This window comes from Lagopus leucura, unplaced genomic scaffold (genome assembly GCF_019238085.1).
Source record: "Lagopus leucura isolate 7727_CA_CO unplaced genomic scaffold, USGS_WTPT01 Super-Scaffold_100157, whole genome shotgun sequence".
NCBI classification, from domain to species: Eukaryota; Metazoa; Chordata; class Aves; order Galliformes; family Phasianidae; genus Lagopus; species Lagopus leucura.
The window spans coordinates 1,260,016-1,277,479 of NW_024962334.1; the positions used below are offsets into that span (position 1 = coordinate 1,260,016).

General features: G+C 42.7%; 1 protein-coding gene across 1 annotated transcript in view; it reads left to right on the forward strand.

The window, feature by feature from the left end:
• Positions 1–17,464, forward strand: part of GLI3 (GLI family zinc finger 3) — a 202,083-nt gene that overhangs the window by 92,916 nt on the left and 91,703 nt on the right. The gene's annotated exons all lie outside the window — the stretch shown is intronic.

Below are 17,464 nucleotides of genomic sequence, written 5' to 3' on the forward strand. Positions count from 1 at the left end.
GGTGCTTGTGCCCAGCAATGCCCCACCATCTCTGGTGCTGATGCCAAGAGTTGAGGGTGCTGTGCAGGCTGCTTCAGCTGCAGGCTTGCTGCCTGGGTAAACGAGCCAGGGCTTTAGCTGTGATGCCAAAGTTTACGTTAGCAGGGCTGCACTGTTGTATCTTTTGTCTTTGCCATTTCTGGGCTGAGGGGAGCACACCAGGTCTTTGTTGTGTGGCTTGCATATGGATGACTCAGCTCCTGATTCTCAGGAGGGCTTCACCATCTAGTGAGGTCTGCATGCGCTGTTTTACCTCCCACATGCAGATAAAGCCTTGTTAGGCTTCTGCATGCAAGTAATGGGTGCACCTGGTTCTTACAGAAGGGCTTTCCTTAAAGAACTGCACACACAGAATTGCACTGGACCAACACAGAACAACCTTGTCAAGTTCCTTCTCCTGACTGGCCTCCATCAGGCTCCCAAAACGTGAATCACATTTAGAGACTGCTTTGTGCCTTGATGGGCTTGTGTAAGTATGATGAGCAAACTGGTTCTGAATCAGATATTACAATCTTAGTGTACCTACAGCTGGTCTGCGGTGCAAATCCTGTATGCCCTGTTAACATAGCTCTTGTTCCAGTGTCGTCTTCACACCCGTCCTCACTCTTCAGCTCAGCACCAGGGAGCAAGGAGCTTCCCTGTGTTCAGGGTGCAGATTAACTGTGCTCATGTGCACGGGAGAAACATCATCTGCCCATGAGCCTAGTGCTTCAGTTAAGACAGAACACAATTGTGGATTCCTTCCAGCCCCCTCCACTCGCCCATTATTCTCTTCTTGGGAAGGGAGAAAGGAAAGAGCTCAGGAGTGTTGTTTTCTTTCTGAGCCCGTGTCTGAAAAGGAGACTCTCTGTTGAATCTTTTCTTTTTTTTCCAAAAAACAAGTTGTACACCAAATTTGTAATCAGGTACAAATTGGAATGAATGCCAGAAGCAAATGGAACTTTCCATCTTGACAACTGCTTTCCCACCTGGCCAAACAGTCCATACATGTGCCTGACATGACAGCCCTCCCTGAGCCACCCTGGAGGGCTCACCTAGTGTTCAAATTCTCAACTCCATTCATTCCTGGTTGTTGATGCCCCGCTTTGACCTTCCCCAAATCTTTCAGATGAGTGGGCAGAAAAGGCGTCTACCTCTTGTCCTGGGGATTTCCAAGAGCTGCTCCGGAAATAATGCTTCCTATTTTACTATGTTTTGCCCATGGCATCACAGGCACATGTTGCTGTATGGCAGTAGAGACTGAATCTTCCCAATAATATTCTGTTACATTTTGCTGCTGTGCAATCGGTGCGAACACTGCGAAGCAGGAGGCGGTACATTTTAGTGACAGTGGCTAACCTCTGCTGGTGCAGAGCTTTAGGAGTGTGGTGTACAGGCTTTTGTCCATAGCTTACAAAAGTGCATAGCTAATGGTTGTGACTATGTTGAAAAATATTGTTTTTTATTTGTGAGAATTTGCTCTATCAAATGGTGTTATTGTGCTCTTTGTATCTGTTATAGTTTCCATGGAAATAAATGGGAAGCATTACTTTCACGCTGACCTACAAACGTGCTACTTGTCTCTGAGTTGAAGCTTGTAGCTTGAGTGTAACGATAAGTGGTTTCTCAGATTTCAGTCAGAACAAATCAGACTTGTTTGTGGAGGAGATAGTAGTTGCTGTTCCTCTTGAAACATCTTCTTTTGGTCTTAGCTTTTAATGTACCTCATCATAGAGTTGTTCACTGTGTTGCAGTTGTAGGTTAATTGTTGGAGATTGTCTGCATCATTGCTTATCCCCAAATTCTAACCATGATATATTAATGAATCTATAGGCATACTAACAAGAGTCTTCTTGGAAGACCTCATGTAAGCAGGGACCTCCAGCAGAATACCCTTGTATCTACTGCCAACCCTTAAATGAGGTCTGGGAAGGAGTAGATCCTGACTCCACCCCTTCTGGTTACTCAGGTACACTGTGTGCAGCTGAGCTGCCCTGGGTTGGCCCTGCCTTCCCACCAGGTGCTCAATCACTGTTTCAAGCTGTGACTTAGCATTTCTGCTGCAACTGTAAACATCAGCAAAGTGTTGCCATCTTGTTTGGACTAATGAGAATATGTCACCAAGAGGAATCCAAGAACACAGGCTACTGTTGATGCTGCTCATTCACATTCTGCTGTCAAGAGGGCTGCTGAACTCAAGTCTATTGAGGGCTACCCTGGGCTTGGGCATCAAGTAAGAGGTCATTTTCTTTAGAGATATCACTCAGGTTCAGTGCTTGAAAAATACAAGTCAAGGCAGTGTGGAATTAAAGCAGAGACCTGAATTTCTTCACTAAATGCTTTGTGAATATTTCAGTCTTTAAGAGTACATTCATAAGAGGTTAACTTAAGTTGTCCTGTTTAGATCAGTTGAAGTGTTTGTTGCTGCAGTACGGGTAGATAAAATGAAGCTAATTACAGACTACTCAAATGAAGAAAACAGCCAAATAGTACTTGCTGAGAAGTTTGGAATGATGGGATTTTCCTGTGTTGCTGGGATTCTTTGCCATATCTAGAGAATGGGAAAGTTCCTTACCTCAGGACTGGCTCTTGAAAGAACTTGTCTGTTCTGAATTTGGAGGGAAAGCCTGTTGGTTGAATTCTGGGGTGAAACTTAGATTAATTCTGGCACCTTAAGCCACCAACTCACGAAACTGTGCTGTTCAGTCAGGTGTAACTTCTTGTGGAAGCTGTGGTCACACTGAGAAACAAAGTTCAGGATGTGCCAGTTAAATACCCAGTCAGGGCACTGCATCTCCTCATCATGTCAGCTCATCAAACAGAAGGAAGAATATGGACATGTAAACCATTATTTGGCTCCCAGTAATATACGGAATAAGTACGTGAAGAAAAAAAGGAATTGGTGGCGGTGTTGTCAGTTCCATCTTGAGCAGCTTACTGTTTTTTCTCCCTGCTTTGAAGACAATGAATAGCCAATTTTCATCCTTGCTGAACGTGCCAAGGAACAAAAAACTGCAGCAGAGGGCTGGCTACAAGGTTGTAAAAAAGTTACACAGAAGTGGTTTGTTTCAAGTTGAAGATTGGGGAACGACGTAATAAAAAATAAATTGTTTTTCTCCTTTTTGTATTAGAAAAGCCTCAGGCCAGAAACATCTTGAAAGAAATTGATTTTTTTTTCTTTTTTACCCTTCTGAATGGATCAGTGTGGTTTGAAAAAATCGTATTGTTTGAATGTAACCCACAAGAACGGCGGGGCTTAGACTCCTATTTTCAGTATGAGTAACTATCAGCAAACTTGGTATGCTGGAAATCCCCAACTCCTGGCACCTAATGGTTAATATAATCAGCTCTTCAAGAACTGGTTTAGGAGATATTTTCGTTCTATTAGCTCAGCTCATGTTATCAGTTGTAATAATAATAGTAAATTTATTGCTTGTATTATCGTAGCCACTCAAAGGTTTGGATAAGACTGTTGTTTTCTTTAGTTCATGCTGCAACTTAGGGTTTTTTTATTCCCACTTTAAACCTAAATTCAGCCATTCTACCAAAGCATTCAGAAAGGATCTTTCTGCCTTGTATCTTTTAATAAACAATCTTCATGAATACAGATCATAGCCTTAAAGCACACTGTAGAGGAAAACTGAACAGAGAGGACAAATGCTACCTTTTATACAGGAAACATAACAATAATAATAATAATAAAAAAAAGGCAGTTGTTACCAAATTCTGGTATTGACTTGTGAAAAATAAAAAATAAAATAAGGGTGACCACAGTTAAAACCTGTAGATTTTGATGCCAGTAGATACTGGAAAAAATACATACTGTCTTGTCATCCACAAGTACCCAGGTGTTCAAAATCATTGCTTTTTGCATGTCAGCATGCAAAACACAGGCATGCTTGTTTGGAGATCCTGTACCAGCATGTGTGCTCATGTGTGCTTCTGTTGGATCTCACAGGTTTTGAAACCTGGGATTTTCTCATTTTCCAGCTTTCCTCTGCAGCCGCAGCAGCTGTAAGCATGTGTGCTGGTTTTTGTGCGTGTGGTTTTTTTTTGTTTTTTTTTTTAAAGAAGGCTGAGGTTCTTTTTGTGAGATGACTAAAAAGTCTGGAACTTTTATAAACAAAACAAAAACCAAACCAAAACTGAAAAGAAAAGCAAGATTCACAATAAAATCACAAAGATGATTTAGTCACTGTCTTGACTCCATTGAAATTAATGAGAAAACTTTGACTAAGTGGAACCTGAATTTCACTCTGAATATGAGGAAAACTGAAAATTGTGTTTTGAGTCACTACAAGGTTAAATTTACTGTTTGAGCATCCTAACCTTCATGTTCATACTTTATAATACTTGACTCCCCTTAATAGTAATCTTACCTGTCCCTCTGCTCTTCATGTGATGGTTTGAATAACTTGAGCATTCTCTTGGTTTATGAAGCCTGAACTTCCAGTTTTGTACTGTTAGTCCCTTCTGACAAACTTCCTGAAAGGTTTTTAGATTTTTGGTTGCTTCTTTTTGCCTGAGAGTTGGATTCAAGAGTGCATGGGTAGTTGATAATTTATTCTTTGAGGCTGTGATGAAGTTCTGAGCTTTACCACTGATGCCAAGGGGATGCTGTCCCTCAGCTTGCCATGATTGCTCCAAAAAGCATGGTGGTGATGACAGTGAGGAGAGCTCTGGTACTTACATAGTCATAGAACCATAGAATATCCCCAGTTGGAAAGGACCCACAGGGATCATCACTGAGCCCAACTCCTCCAAGCAGTACTAACTAAAGCCATATGTACTTGTGTTTCACTCAAACACGCAGATGCCCATATTTTGGTTAAAACTGCTCAGTTTGCAGTGGAAAGCAGCAAGAAGCAGCGGCAAACTCTCTCTGAAATGCTTTGTCCTCCTTGTAGCATGCCCTGCTTGGTGGTGAGCACGAGGCCTGCGTGCCCAGCAGGTCTCATGGCTGCATAGAGAAGGGCAGCCTCCTGGCACTGCCTGCTGCTTGCCTGCCTTTTTCTGCCTCCTCCTTTTGGACTTGCCTCTTGGAGCTGAGAGTATGTTGCGATGAGCTCTTGAGGCATTCCAAACTCCATATGCATTTTGTCCAGAAAGTAACTGCTTACTACTTTGTCTAGTGAAGAGTTTTGTTGGTGATGCAGCTCTCTCCTGCCTATAAGCCTCTGCTCTGGCCAGTTTAACAACTGGGTTAAATACTGTTGGCAGTGCAGTAACCTTTCCATTGCTAAGGATAAGATTTGCTTCCCTGTGTAGAGCCAAATATGCCAAAGTACGGTACCAAAGCAGCATCGTTTTTCCAGTTTAACAGGTTTAGCTTATATTATTGGATTACCACTGAGTTTATTGTTTCATAACTCAACGAGGGATGGCAATGAACATTTTGGTTTTTCTCTCTTTGCCCGTGCAGTGGCACTGACAGTCATGGGAGCTTTCAGCCCTGCAGATAATCTTTCCAGGGTTATCAGTTACTTACAAACAGACGTGTGAAGTATTTGTGCAAAAGCTTTGAAGTGGAGTTCCACATGGATGCTGCTGGGGCTACTGGCCAGGCAGTGTTGACACAGAGGCAGAGGATTTCTCTGCCCGGTGCGGTTCCCCTCAAGTGCTAGTATTCTGTGGCTAAACTGTTTGCCTTTCTAATGAAGTGAACTGTTTGTTTGAAATATGTGGTAGAAGGTATTTAAACAGAGACTAAAGTAAACTGTTGGGCTGTTCAAATAAGCCATGCATATCTGGTTTGTGAAGTGAAGGAAAACAATTTGGCTGCAGCTTGCCTGTGGGAAGGGCAGTTAGGGGCTGTTTAAATAATGAGCTGGGCCAAGCGGATGTTGCTGCAGCCTCTCGCAGGCCTGTTACGATAGCTGCTACTATTGCAGGCATGCCTTGCAACGCTGCCTTGATGGAGAATTTGAAATTATTGTCATTATTTAAAATGGGGATTTATTCATTAGCTGTGAAGACTTGGGTACATTTTTATTTGATTAAAACCATCCCAATTAGACAATGGACTGTTGAGAGCCAACATATGCTATTGCCTTTATAACGTCATTAGTAACCCAGAGTCCCCACTTTGAAATAAGATCGTACCCAAGTACGCAGACATCTGTTTCTGCCTAGCCAGATGGAGGTCAGAAGCATAACTTAAACTGCTAATCCTCATTGTGGAGCGGGGAACAGGCATCAGAGGAAGATAGTAACAAATGAACTTGGATCCTGCTTCTGGCAAGGCGTGAGGTATCGATGGCTGATACAATGCTTGGAACATGCACTGCAGAGATCTTGTAGTAAGTTGCTGCCTAACCACAAGCATGAGTTCAGAGAGCAGGGAATGGCTGGGAGAAGCGATGCTTCTTGTGGTTACAGCTCTCGGGTTCGTCTCGGAGAATCTCACTGCTATTTCTGACTCTGCCACAGTTCTACCTAAGAGGATTGTTCGTCAACAATGACTGGCAAAACTGAGATCTTCATCACAGCAAATGCGTTTTGCCTCCTACCATAGCACAAAACAATTAAAATCAGTCATATGGGGAGTTCAGGAGCAGAGACTTCTAATGCTGTCCAGTAGGAACCATATGTTTCCATCCATAAACATCATTTATTTTTTTTGAGGAAGAAGAAAGCTCCAAGTTGGTTAGGACTACAGTGCTGCATCTTCTGGCATTGTTTGCCTGTGCATTCTAGTCAGGAATAAGGTTAGTCACAACTTTTGATTCAGCATAGAGATTAAAACAAACAGTCCTCATATTCCCAGAGAACAATAAATGTGCTAGAGTTTCCATAGGATCCAAAGAAGCAGCAATACTAGCACTAAGAGCTGGCAAACCCCTTGATGTTATTAACCAGAAAAGGACTGCTGTAGTCTCTGTCACAAACATTTAAACTTTTGACCTCCAACCTTTGTGTCAAACAGCTTTTCCATATGGAGTGTCGCTATACCTCTCCTGCTGCCACTGCACTCAGTGGAGCATCAGACACTTACCTGATGAGAAACTGATGCTTAATGTGCAGGAAAAGCTCCAAGGTTGAGTAGAACTATCTCCTCCTCTCCTCTTGTGGGGTAAATAAAGTCACCTGTACATTTTCCCAATGTTCCTGTAGCCAGCCTGCGTCTGAAGTTTGCACAGAAAGATGAAAGGGAGGATTGCTACTCTGTGGTCAGGGGATACACATCTTAGTTATTTTTGTTGTATGTACTTGCTGTTAGGTGTAGAACAAAGCCCTTCTTTTGTGCAGTGTGTTGGACCAAGATGGAACGGAAGAATTCACTGTTACAGGCTTGGAAGATCTTGCTCATGCTTCTCAGAGCTGTGGAGGTTCCTAGAAAGCAAGTGAGAAGTCTACTGGAGTATTGGTTATGCTCTAGCTGAATATGAGAAGATGGGGTTTTATGGCTATCTCGGCTTTGGGGCCCCTGGAACATGGTAGGAGTTCACAGAGCAGGAGGGACTGTACTGCATCACCCTGGTGGTCCACCTAGCCCCATATAATTTCCATGCAGTGACCAAAAGCAGATGCCCCAAAATTTATGTAAGAATAGGGCAGGTCCTTGTTCTCCTCTTTCACTTCAAGTACCCTACGAGCTCCCAGTCATTCCCAGAATCTCCTGGTCTGTCAGTAGTTTCTTCATACTTGGACCCTTACTGCATTTTTCTTCTGTGACTTTTCCCTCTTTCCCTTGAGGCCATCTAAATCTGTAGCACCTGTAGTCTCCTGAGGCAGGTGATAGTGTGGCAGGGATTGGTGGGCTGTCTGCCTGATCCCCATTTAGCTGTCTTTCCCTTGTCTCCTAGGAGCATCCTTGGCTTCTCCTCTACTCTGTAGAGATGGAAATGAAGAGTGGTGGCCGCATCTTGACCACATGGGAGTATAGAACAGTTCTATCCCAGTTCTTTCATAATTGTGGTATTATGATCCACCTCATCTATACTTTCTCTCCTCTTGTCCCTCAGAAACTAAGATGAAGAACACTGATGGCCATAGGCGGGTAATGTAACTTTATCTCCTGTTAGTCTGGTCTGGAGATTGGAGAAGAGGATGCTATTATAGTTATCTGCTAGCTCCTAAAAGCTCAGTTACAAACTAGGGCCCTATTGCAGCAAACTCTCTTCACTGAGATAGTTTTCAAAGTCTGTCCCCTTTTTTCCCATATCCCCCCTGTTAGATACTGAAAGGCAGCTGTCAGGTCTCCCTGGAGCCTTCTCCAGGCTGAACAGCTCCAACTCTGTCAGCCTGCCCTCACAGGGGAGGTGTTTCATCCTTTGGATCACTTTTGTGGCTCTCCTCTGGACACTGTCCAACAGGTCCACGTCTCTCCTGTACTCGAGGACTCCACATCTGGATGCAGTGCTCCATGTGAGGCTTTACCAGCACAGAGTAAAAGGACAGGATCACCTCCTTTCACCTGTTAGCTCTACTTCCATGCCCTTCATTTAGTTCCCCAGCAATGCTGCTACAAGTGGGTGACACTTTTGCACTTAAAAGCTTGGGTTAAGCACCGCTCATTTCCCAAAGCAGAAACACAGGCCAGACCTTGCCATCAGGTCAATAGAGAACAAAAGAGAGGAGGGAGTTAAACTGTTGATATGACTTTGTGAGGAACTTGCCATGAACTGAAATGCCCTGTGGTGGGGATAAGGAAATGGGGAGTTGGATCTTCACAACAGTCCTAAAAACCAGCAAAAAAGCATCTGAAGCTGTTTGGTAATACGCTCATCCTGGGTGTGTTTATTAGGGAATGATTAGAAGTTGTCTGTAACGAAGAACAAACCTGAAATGATCATAAGAAAAACCCTAAAAAGAAGTGTGAGGAATTAGCAGTTTTGGGCAATCTAACTATTCTTTTCTAGGAATTAAATGATGACTACACAGAACATGGTAGTTTTAATTCTTTTTTATCTCTTATTTAGAACTTACCACCGGACTATGTCAGAGTGTTTCAGAAAGGATATCTCCATGCTAGCATTGATCAGACCGAAGCACAGACAAGGGACGTAATTTGATGAAGGCCCTGTTAAAAAAGAAGTGCCTTGTGGAACTTGACTTGAAAAACTTAACACAGATTGGCTTGAATATTGACAATCTGACATTCTCAGAAATGAGCTGAATGAGTGCTTAGGGTAGATGTCAATAGGGCAAATGAAGGGAATTTGCCTTTCCATCTTCTGTAAAGTTCTGAAATAAAAAAATTGATGAAATACACAGGGAAAACTCTCTTAAGAAGCTGAGGGGGGACATAAGGGAGCAAAGAGGAAGAAAACGACTCAAAGAGTTTAGCAGTGTCAAGAGGTAATAAGCAAAGTCTATTTCTACTTTTACTCGTCTTGAGCAATGCCAGTTTCATCAGCAGTGCCCTGGAAATTGTGGAGCAGGTTGCTACCCCATCATGAAGGTACTGTCCCATAGTGAGAAAATGAAAAACAATGATATATGAGAAACTGAGTAGAAATACATACTCTGCTGGAGAGGGAATTTGTAGAAGTAGGTGACTTGGATTACCAATTTCTAGGGCTGCTTCATCCTAGACGTGTCAGCCTACAGTGAAGACCTGATGCCCTAGAGTGCAGGCATGATAACTATATAGCTCTCCCAGGCTGGAAGGAACCCAGAGAGCAAAATGAAATGACTGATTAATGTAGAATATGGACATAGAGATTAAAGAAGGCAATAAATGCATATTATTGAGTGGCTTGAGAGCACATCTGATAACTATCTACTCATCTGCAAGAGCTTGAAGAGTGTAAACACCACAGAAGGAGAGTAATTGCTTAGGATGGTACAGAGGGAAGCTAAATAATTATGAATATTTGGTTGAAATTTAAAAAAAAATCAAGTTGAACAGCAGGGAAGAAAGTCTCACTGAGAGTTCATCTGATTGTGCATCCCATAGAATCTGCACTGTTTTAATATCTAAAAATAGACATAATTGTTCTAATTACAGTTTTCCCTCTCTAATTCTTATCGTGCCATAAATTACTCATCAAAGCTGCTAAGTATAAACTATTTCCAAGACTTTCACCCTGTGGTCTAGAACCTCAGCTGCTGGAAAGCTGTTGAGCTACAGTGATTTGCAGAATGCTGCACAGGTACCCAGCATTCAAGACCTGGCCTTCGGAATAGCGTTCAGACATGATTCTGCTGCACGGAACAGACAAATCTCCAAACTGTTATTTAAACAAGTAACTTTTTCAGATTGATTTACTCTTTGGAAGTTCTGTCAGCTTCTAAAAATGCCCCCTGAGGGTTTTTAATTACCCAGCTTTTCTTGATTTGTTCCTGCGTGTGATCAGCAGCTTACGAGGATGTGTTTGTTTCTTTCCTACGCTTTACCTTTCTTTTACTTCTCCTTAGCCACATGTATATTTGCATCTTGCACATATTTGTGATCCATACGTTAATACTTGTGGCTGGCAGCAGGGTACTCACATCTTCCCATGTTCAGTGCTGAGGCATACGTAATGACCAAACTGCATGTTTAGCCTTTGCTTGGGGTTCGATCCGAGTTGTGAGGTTTCTCCTTTAGCTCCCTCCCATGCAGATCAGGATTTATTTTTTCATCACCTCTTGCTTTCCTCAGTTTCCACTTTCAACCAGTAAGCACTTTCAACTCAGTAGCTCGCTTTCAACCACAAGAATTTTCCATGTTTACAGAAATATGTATGCGTATGCATATAGGTACAAAAATATTTGCATGTATATGTACATATATACAAAAATATTTGTGTGTGCATAGTCGCTTTTTGTTCAGTTATTTGCTATCCTTAGGGTATTTGTGATCATTGTGATTAGATCATTGTGCACACATGTAATAGAAGTGGGAAGTGTTTCTAGGCGTCTGGATTAAACCACTTGACTGGGGTTGCTGAGAGTTAAATGCGGGTTAGCAGCAGAGGATACATTAATGTGCAGTCACACAAGAAGTTAGGGGGAACAACAGCAAAACAGAAGGCATGCTTCAAGGCAGAAGATAAATTATTTTTTCACTGGAGAGTCCATTCGAGGTAATGGAGGGAGGGATTTCTTTTGTCAGTTTCCTGGCAGAGGACAATTTGTCATTTTCTTGTGGAGACCACGTTATTAAGTCTGTTAAGAAACGCTGCATGGGATCCAGAGGTTATAAAAAAGATGAGCTGTGCTGTACCCACAGCCAGCTGCATTAGATGAAACGATTTTCCCTCCCAGTAATGCGGTGGTGTTGCCAGGATGTCTTGTCATTGTCTTTCTGTGGGCCAATATACCATGCCAGCTGCATGCAACTGTTGCTAATGCTCGTGAGGATTTTCTAAGGTTGCTTACAGACTGAAGCAGTGCTGTTTGCTGGATGGAAGAAGCTACTGATAGTGCATTCTGATGCACTCCCACCACTGTATAAGTAGTATATTTATTATCCCAGAAGTCTTTTCCTTTCTCCTTTCTCCTTTCTCCTTTCTCCTTTCTCCTTTCTCCTTTCTCCTTTCTCCTTTCTCCTTTCTCCTTTCTCCTTTCTCCTTCCTCCTTCCTCCTTCCTCCTTCCTCCTTCCTCCTTTTCTTTTTTCTTCTTTTTTTCTTTCTTTTCCTTTTCCAGTTTGGTCAAAGGGTCCACTAAAGCGAGCTGAATGGACTTACAGAAGTTTAGTTAGCGTTCCAGAGGCCAGTCCTGCACAGACAGCAGAACTACAGTGATGGGGATGAATATTAAAACGTTCAAACTGTAATCCATCAAGGAGCTCTTTAGCCAATACCTGCAGCAAATTTGGCATATTAAAGACCTCTTGGTGCCAGCTGATGAAATTATTTCCAGCTACTTTTTTTCCACCACACAGGAAGCTGCTCCTCCTTTAAGTGTCTGGCATGCTGGTTGTTGTGGAACTACTGAAAACAATAAAACGTGTTCCCACAAGGTGTGTAAATTTACAATCAAAGAAGGGATAAAGTGCATGCCAGAGATCTGAGATGCCCTGAAGTCTTAATTTTTGGCTTTTCAAAGGTAGAAATTAATTTTTCAGCTGTAACAAGAGACACAGAGCTGTAACTGTGTTCTGGTTTATGAGGTTTGGGTTAGAAGTCCTGTGGTTTATTTATAATACAATATATGGGTTCAGGAAACGTAAGTGGAGGATAGGGAGGGGAGTTTGGTCATCATTAATAAACACAGATGTAGAAGGGCCATGATCTGATTGGAAACTGCTTTTCTGTCAGTGATATACCTTCTGTATGCTAGCAAAATTGACATATAGTGTAACTGAAGTGGAGAGAACTTAGCAATTAAAAATTATTTCTTTTCTTCTCCTTCTGTCCATTTCTCAGCTTTAACCATTTATTTGTGGGGTTTTTGTTTGTTTGTTTGTTTTGTCATGGCTTTTCTTCTTACAGACTTCTCTGTGTGAAGTCAGAAAGTGGGCAGTTCTGTTCATGCCAGCACTGTGCCCGCCAGCATGCAGCCGTAGACCCAGTGAAGGCCCTGAGAAAGTTGGCTGTAGTGCATCTAGGGGTCAGATGTGTTCAGATGGCAACTAGCAGTGCCAGAGCAACAGCTCTGGTCACCGTAAGGAGGTTCTTCAAGTGCTCCAGGTTAAGTGCATGTGTTATCGTGTGGCTGTGTCTCAGTCATTTTTCTTCCTGATGAAAGACTGTGTAAGCATAATAGACAGCATAACTCACCCTAGTTTCTGAAAGGGAACTAAAAAAGTCCCCCAAAGACAACAGGATGTGCTCTTATTGAGCTCTAATGTAAGCTGTGATAAAAAAAAATTCCAAAATAATGGCTTTGCTTGGCAAAAAAAGCACTGGATTCTTGCCATAAAACCTGGCAATAACATTAAGCTCAGATCAGTTGAAATAAATTTGTGTGAAGAAAACAGTGATACCCCTAAGGATTCTGCAAACCTGAATGTAAGAAAATTCCCATCTGGTGATCAGCTTATGAACCAAAGGAAGTGTAGAAATTTGCTGGCAAACTCTTCAAAACAATTCTGTGTATTGAAAAGACATTAGTGGAGAGGCTGTATTTTGCTTGATACTGTTCCTTTACATCTGGTATGAAATCTTGGTACCGCTGAGTTCAGCATCAAAACCTGAATTAATTTTAGGGAGAAGATTTCACCTCAGATGAGGTTATATCTCACGTAGAGTTTTCCCCCGACTTTGTTCTGACATGTATTACAGTGAGCTGATTGTTCTGATGACAAATGTGCTAAAAGACAATGAGCCCTTCCTGCCTTGTGCCTGAATCCCATGTTGTCTTGTGCCATGATCTCACAGTGCAGGTGCATACTTTGAGACTGCACCAAATGCACTCAAGCTGATGCAGGCATTTTCTACAGTGGAGAATGCTTTCTTGACATGCTGGGAAATGCAGCCTGTCGTTTCAGCAGCCGTCTTCCTCAAGGGTTTGGCAAGAATCACAAGGTGCTTGAGAAAATCAGCTGAGAACAGTCAGCTTTACTTGCCTTGACATTGAAGCCCAGCTTTCCAAATTTAGTGATTTCTTAAATGAGAGTCTACAGAAATGCTCTCTGTTTGTGAATGATCTCAGGGGCAGCCTGCCCTCTTCAGCACTGTCTCATGGTGTTGCATGACACCTTAGAGCCAGCATGAATTATGTGCCTTTCCACCCAAGCTTGCAGAAAACCGCTGCTGCATCTCATTAGACTTCAGATTCACTTTTCAGCAGCAAGGAACGTACTTGTAACTTTTCCTTGCTTCTCTCCCATGGTGCTGCAGAAGAACCAGAGGTTTCTGACTTTCAGAGAACAAGTGGAGGGCTCTTCTCTTTTCCTGTATGGGAGTGATTGTAATTTGAGAGAGATGATCCTATTCACTTCCTCTAAGGAGCAAAGAAGGATCCTTTGAGAAGAAATAAAAAGGCATGTTTTGCACAACAAAAAGTCAGCATAAATTGACGTATTTTCCAGAAAGTCTCTCCATGTTAAGAGAGATAGGTTTTGAGCATTTTAGGCAATTGTATCTCCCGTTTTATTATGAAGAGACTGTTCACTACGTAGGAGACAGAAGAGCATCTAAAGGAAGCTTGTAGCAGTAGACAGCAAAGTATGTGGGAGCAGGCAGTAGAAACCAAATTCTGCAATGAGCGAGGAATGTTTAAGTGTGTTTCCATTACTTTGGCATGTCCTCAAGTGTTCTTGAAAATAGTGAGAATTAAGCACAGGACAGGATACTGCTGAGTGGAACCTGAGGACTCCAAATACACAGGCAGCATCTGTCCATCTTGACAGATAATAATTCCCTGACTGTATGCTTATGTCAGGGAGTCTCTGCAAGAGTGTAAGGGTTTGTGGAAGTGTTTGTCCAGGAGTTCATGGTTGCCTTTGGATGTCTGCAAGAAAGTTACCTGACAGATGCTTTGCTAGTTTGCATCTCAGCCAGAATTTTTTAAAAATTGTGAGTGGTAATAAATAATTCCATTGCTGCGTAGGAAAGTTACATTTTGTTGATTTGTTTTGATGAGAGGAGTTCCTGTTTGCTAAGGGTAAGGATTTTGTTCCTCACACTTTGGGCAACATGTAAATGTTGTTGCAGTCAGAGCAGCGGTCCTGACTTCTGCACTAAGTCACCCTCTGGTTCTTTGAACAGAGAGAGCACCAGGAACACCAAAGAGATTCAGTCTCAGCCCGTGAGTAGACTTACTCCTTTCTTAGCTACTGCATAAATAACAATGCCAAGATGCACTCAGTGTATGAAAAAGCATTGGAAAGCTGGCTGCAGCTTGTGTTACTTGCTTGGCAAACTTCTTAATCTGTATTTCCATTTAAATACGTATCAGCCAATTACATTTTTGTGGAATTTCAAGTGCACTCCACGTGAAGCCCTAAATGATGGGTGTGTTTGGAGGTCTCTGATGCAAGGATCTTTTCATGTAAATATTGAATGCTTTTCCGAATGGAGTAGTCTATGGCCACCAAAACACACAGTTTTTACTTCTTACTTCTGCACTGAGCATTTCCTGAGGCATGGCAGAATTTGAATTCCCTCCATAAACCCAATTCTGCTAGTTCTGCACATTACTCTCCCTGTCACCCATTTGGTCTGTTAGTTTGCTGGCAGTAGAGTACACAGCACTTAGCAGCTGGTTTGCAGAATCATCACTCAGGAGATTATATGATAAATAGCAGATGGCCAGGTTTAGTGGCACTTTATTCTGCTCCAGCGGTTTTAGCCTGACTTTGGAGAAGTCATCATGTGTTTTTTTCTTAAGGACTGAGACAGGAGATTCCTACAGTGTAGTAACTTGTCACATATAAGCTTGAGTTAGGATGCTCTCCAGCTGTATTGATCGTGTGTAAATAATAACAGGTGAGACGGATAATTATGGGGGACTTCTGCATCTCTGCTCGGTCAGCTCAGGGCTGATGGGGATGGTTCCCTGTGCTGTGATGGAGCATGGCTGCTGCCCAGAAGGAAATGGCAACCAAGATGCAACCAAGGTGGACAAAGGAACTAAATGCAAGAGGCCTCCAAAAGGTGTTCTTGGGGATTTATATCCCACGTGCTAAATACGGATTGGTGGTGTGCTGTATAGGCCCCACAGAGCGTTTTGATTCACATAATACACATCTTCCATTCTCAAATAGGGGATGTTTGGTGATCACATTCAGCTTCAGCTAGACCTCAGGAGGGCTAACTGGGGTTTCTTAGCATGAAAGCTGACAGGAGGCTGGGGTGAGTGCTTGATGTGGGGAAGTGAGGAGGTTCATGCTTACCTTAACAAGGAAAGGGTCTCAAAACCTTTGTGATCTCTCATCTCTTGTGCTCTTTTCTCCCTTCTATGTGTTGCTGGCTGGTGAAAATTGTATTCTGAGAGGTGGAAGCTAGCATCCTCTGGTCAAATGACAACTGTGTGCTCTCAGGGGTACTGATTAGCCACTAACTACCACCCAAGTCCAGCGTATCTAGCAGAACTGGAATGGAAGCTGCCATGATCAGGTTCCATTATTAAACTACAGTTATTCTTCATTTATATTGTCCCGAGTCAGAACATGGTAGAAATGTGCTGTGGCTGATTGCACACTAGCTGATGTTTCAAAAAAACAAGCCCTGAAACTGGACAGGCCATTTCAAATGTTTCCAGATTTCCCTGAAATACTGGAAATATGCCTTCAGAATTTATGTGATTTCCCCTTCAGCTCATCTGTTTATTCCCCTAAGGGCCATGATTTTTGTTGCTCTAGTCTTTCCTTCCCACTTCAAAATATAATAACAAACCAACCCAACTTTTGACAAATACCAAGGGGAAAAATCCTTCTTTCTTTTTTAAATCACAGTAGTTTAGATGAAGCAACTGTTTCCATAGATAACATAATCTAAGAAGAGGATTACATTTTGCTGAATAGGAAGGGCAGAACATACAAAGAAAAGATACCTTAAGTGTCAGCAGGCGAAACTGAAATGGACTTAGAGATACAGGGAGGGTATAATTAAAGATTTTTTCTCTCTAGAAACGTTTTAGTAAATCCCTGACATGACCTAATGTCTGTACTTGTCAGCTTTTAGTGTTGGATAAACACATGACTTCACCCAAAGTGGCGGTCAGGTAATTGGGCAGGCTCTGTTTTTGTGCTGCTGGAGATGCTCAGCACTTCTTGCATTTGGGATGCCCCTCAATGCAGCCTTGTGGAGGCGCTCCAGCATGGTGCTGCAGTGTTGTGGGGTGCTAATGGTGTCCCTAGCAGGTTCTGCCTCAAACACAGCAGAGACGTGGAGCAGGCTGTGCTTGGGCCCTCCACCAGCGCGCTGTGGGAGGTGGAGCGAGCAGGGCTGGCTGACTGGGTTCCCCCTTTGTCAGCTTGGTCGCTGGGGCTCTCCTGAGCAGTGGAAAGGGAGGCATGGCAGCTGCAAGCCCTGTCCTTGGGGGAGGCGCAGCAGAGGGAATGGCTGGGTCTGCTGCCACAGAGACAAAGCAGGCGCCGTCCCTTTTGAGTGCAGCGTGTGGGATGGATCCTCTGGTCCACAGGCACGTTTCTTCTGATGCGTCTCTGTCTGTCTGTCGACGCAGTGCAGTTAAGCATCTCTGGTACAACCTTCCCCGATTGCATTTTGCTTTTAACTTCGTTGTCTGATTTATTTCAGATAGTCATTTCTCAGCATGCTGCTTCAGTTCTTCTTTCTGTTGTAGGACTGTTTAGACATCTCTTAGGATATATATTTTTTGTTTTATGGTATTCTCTGCCCAGCCTTTTCTTCTTGGGATATTTTTTCTTGTTTTAATAAAAAATAAATAAATCAGGAATGCTCAGGAATGATGGTCCTTTTGATCTGACACTTCACATATGGGCATGTAATTATTTATTAAAGATTTCTTGATGTCCCTTTCCATTTAAGCTATAAAAAGAGAATATTAAAATTAGTAAATACATATTCATGCAAATGCTGTGGGCCAAATGCTCAGACAGTCCTGAGTGACTGCAGTGGGAAAGGAGCATTTGACCCGTAAGTTGCA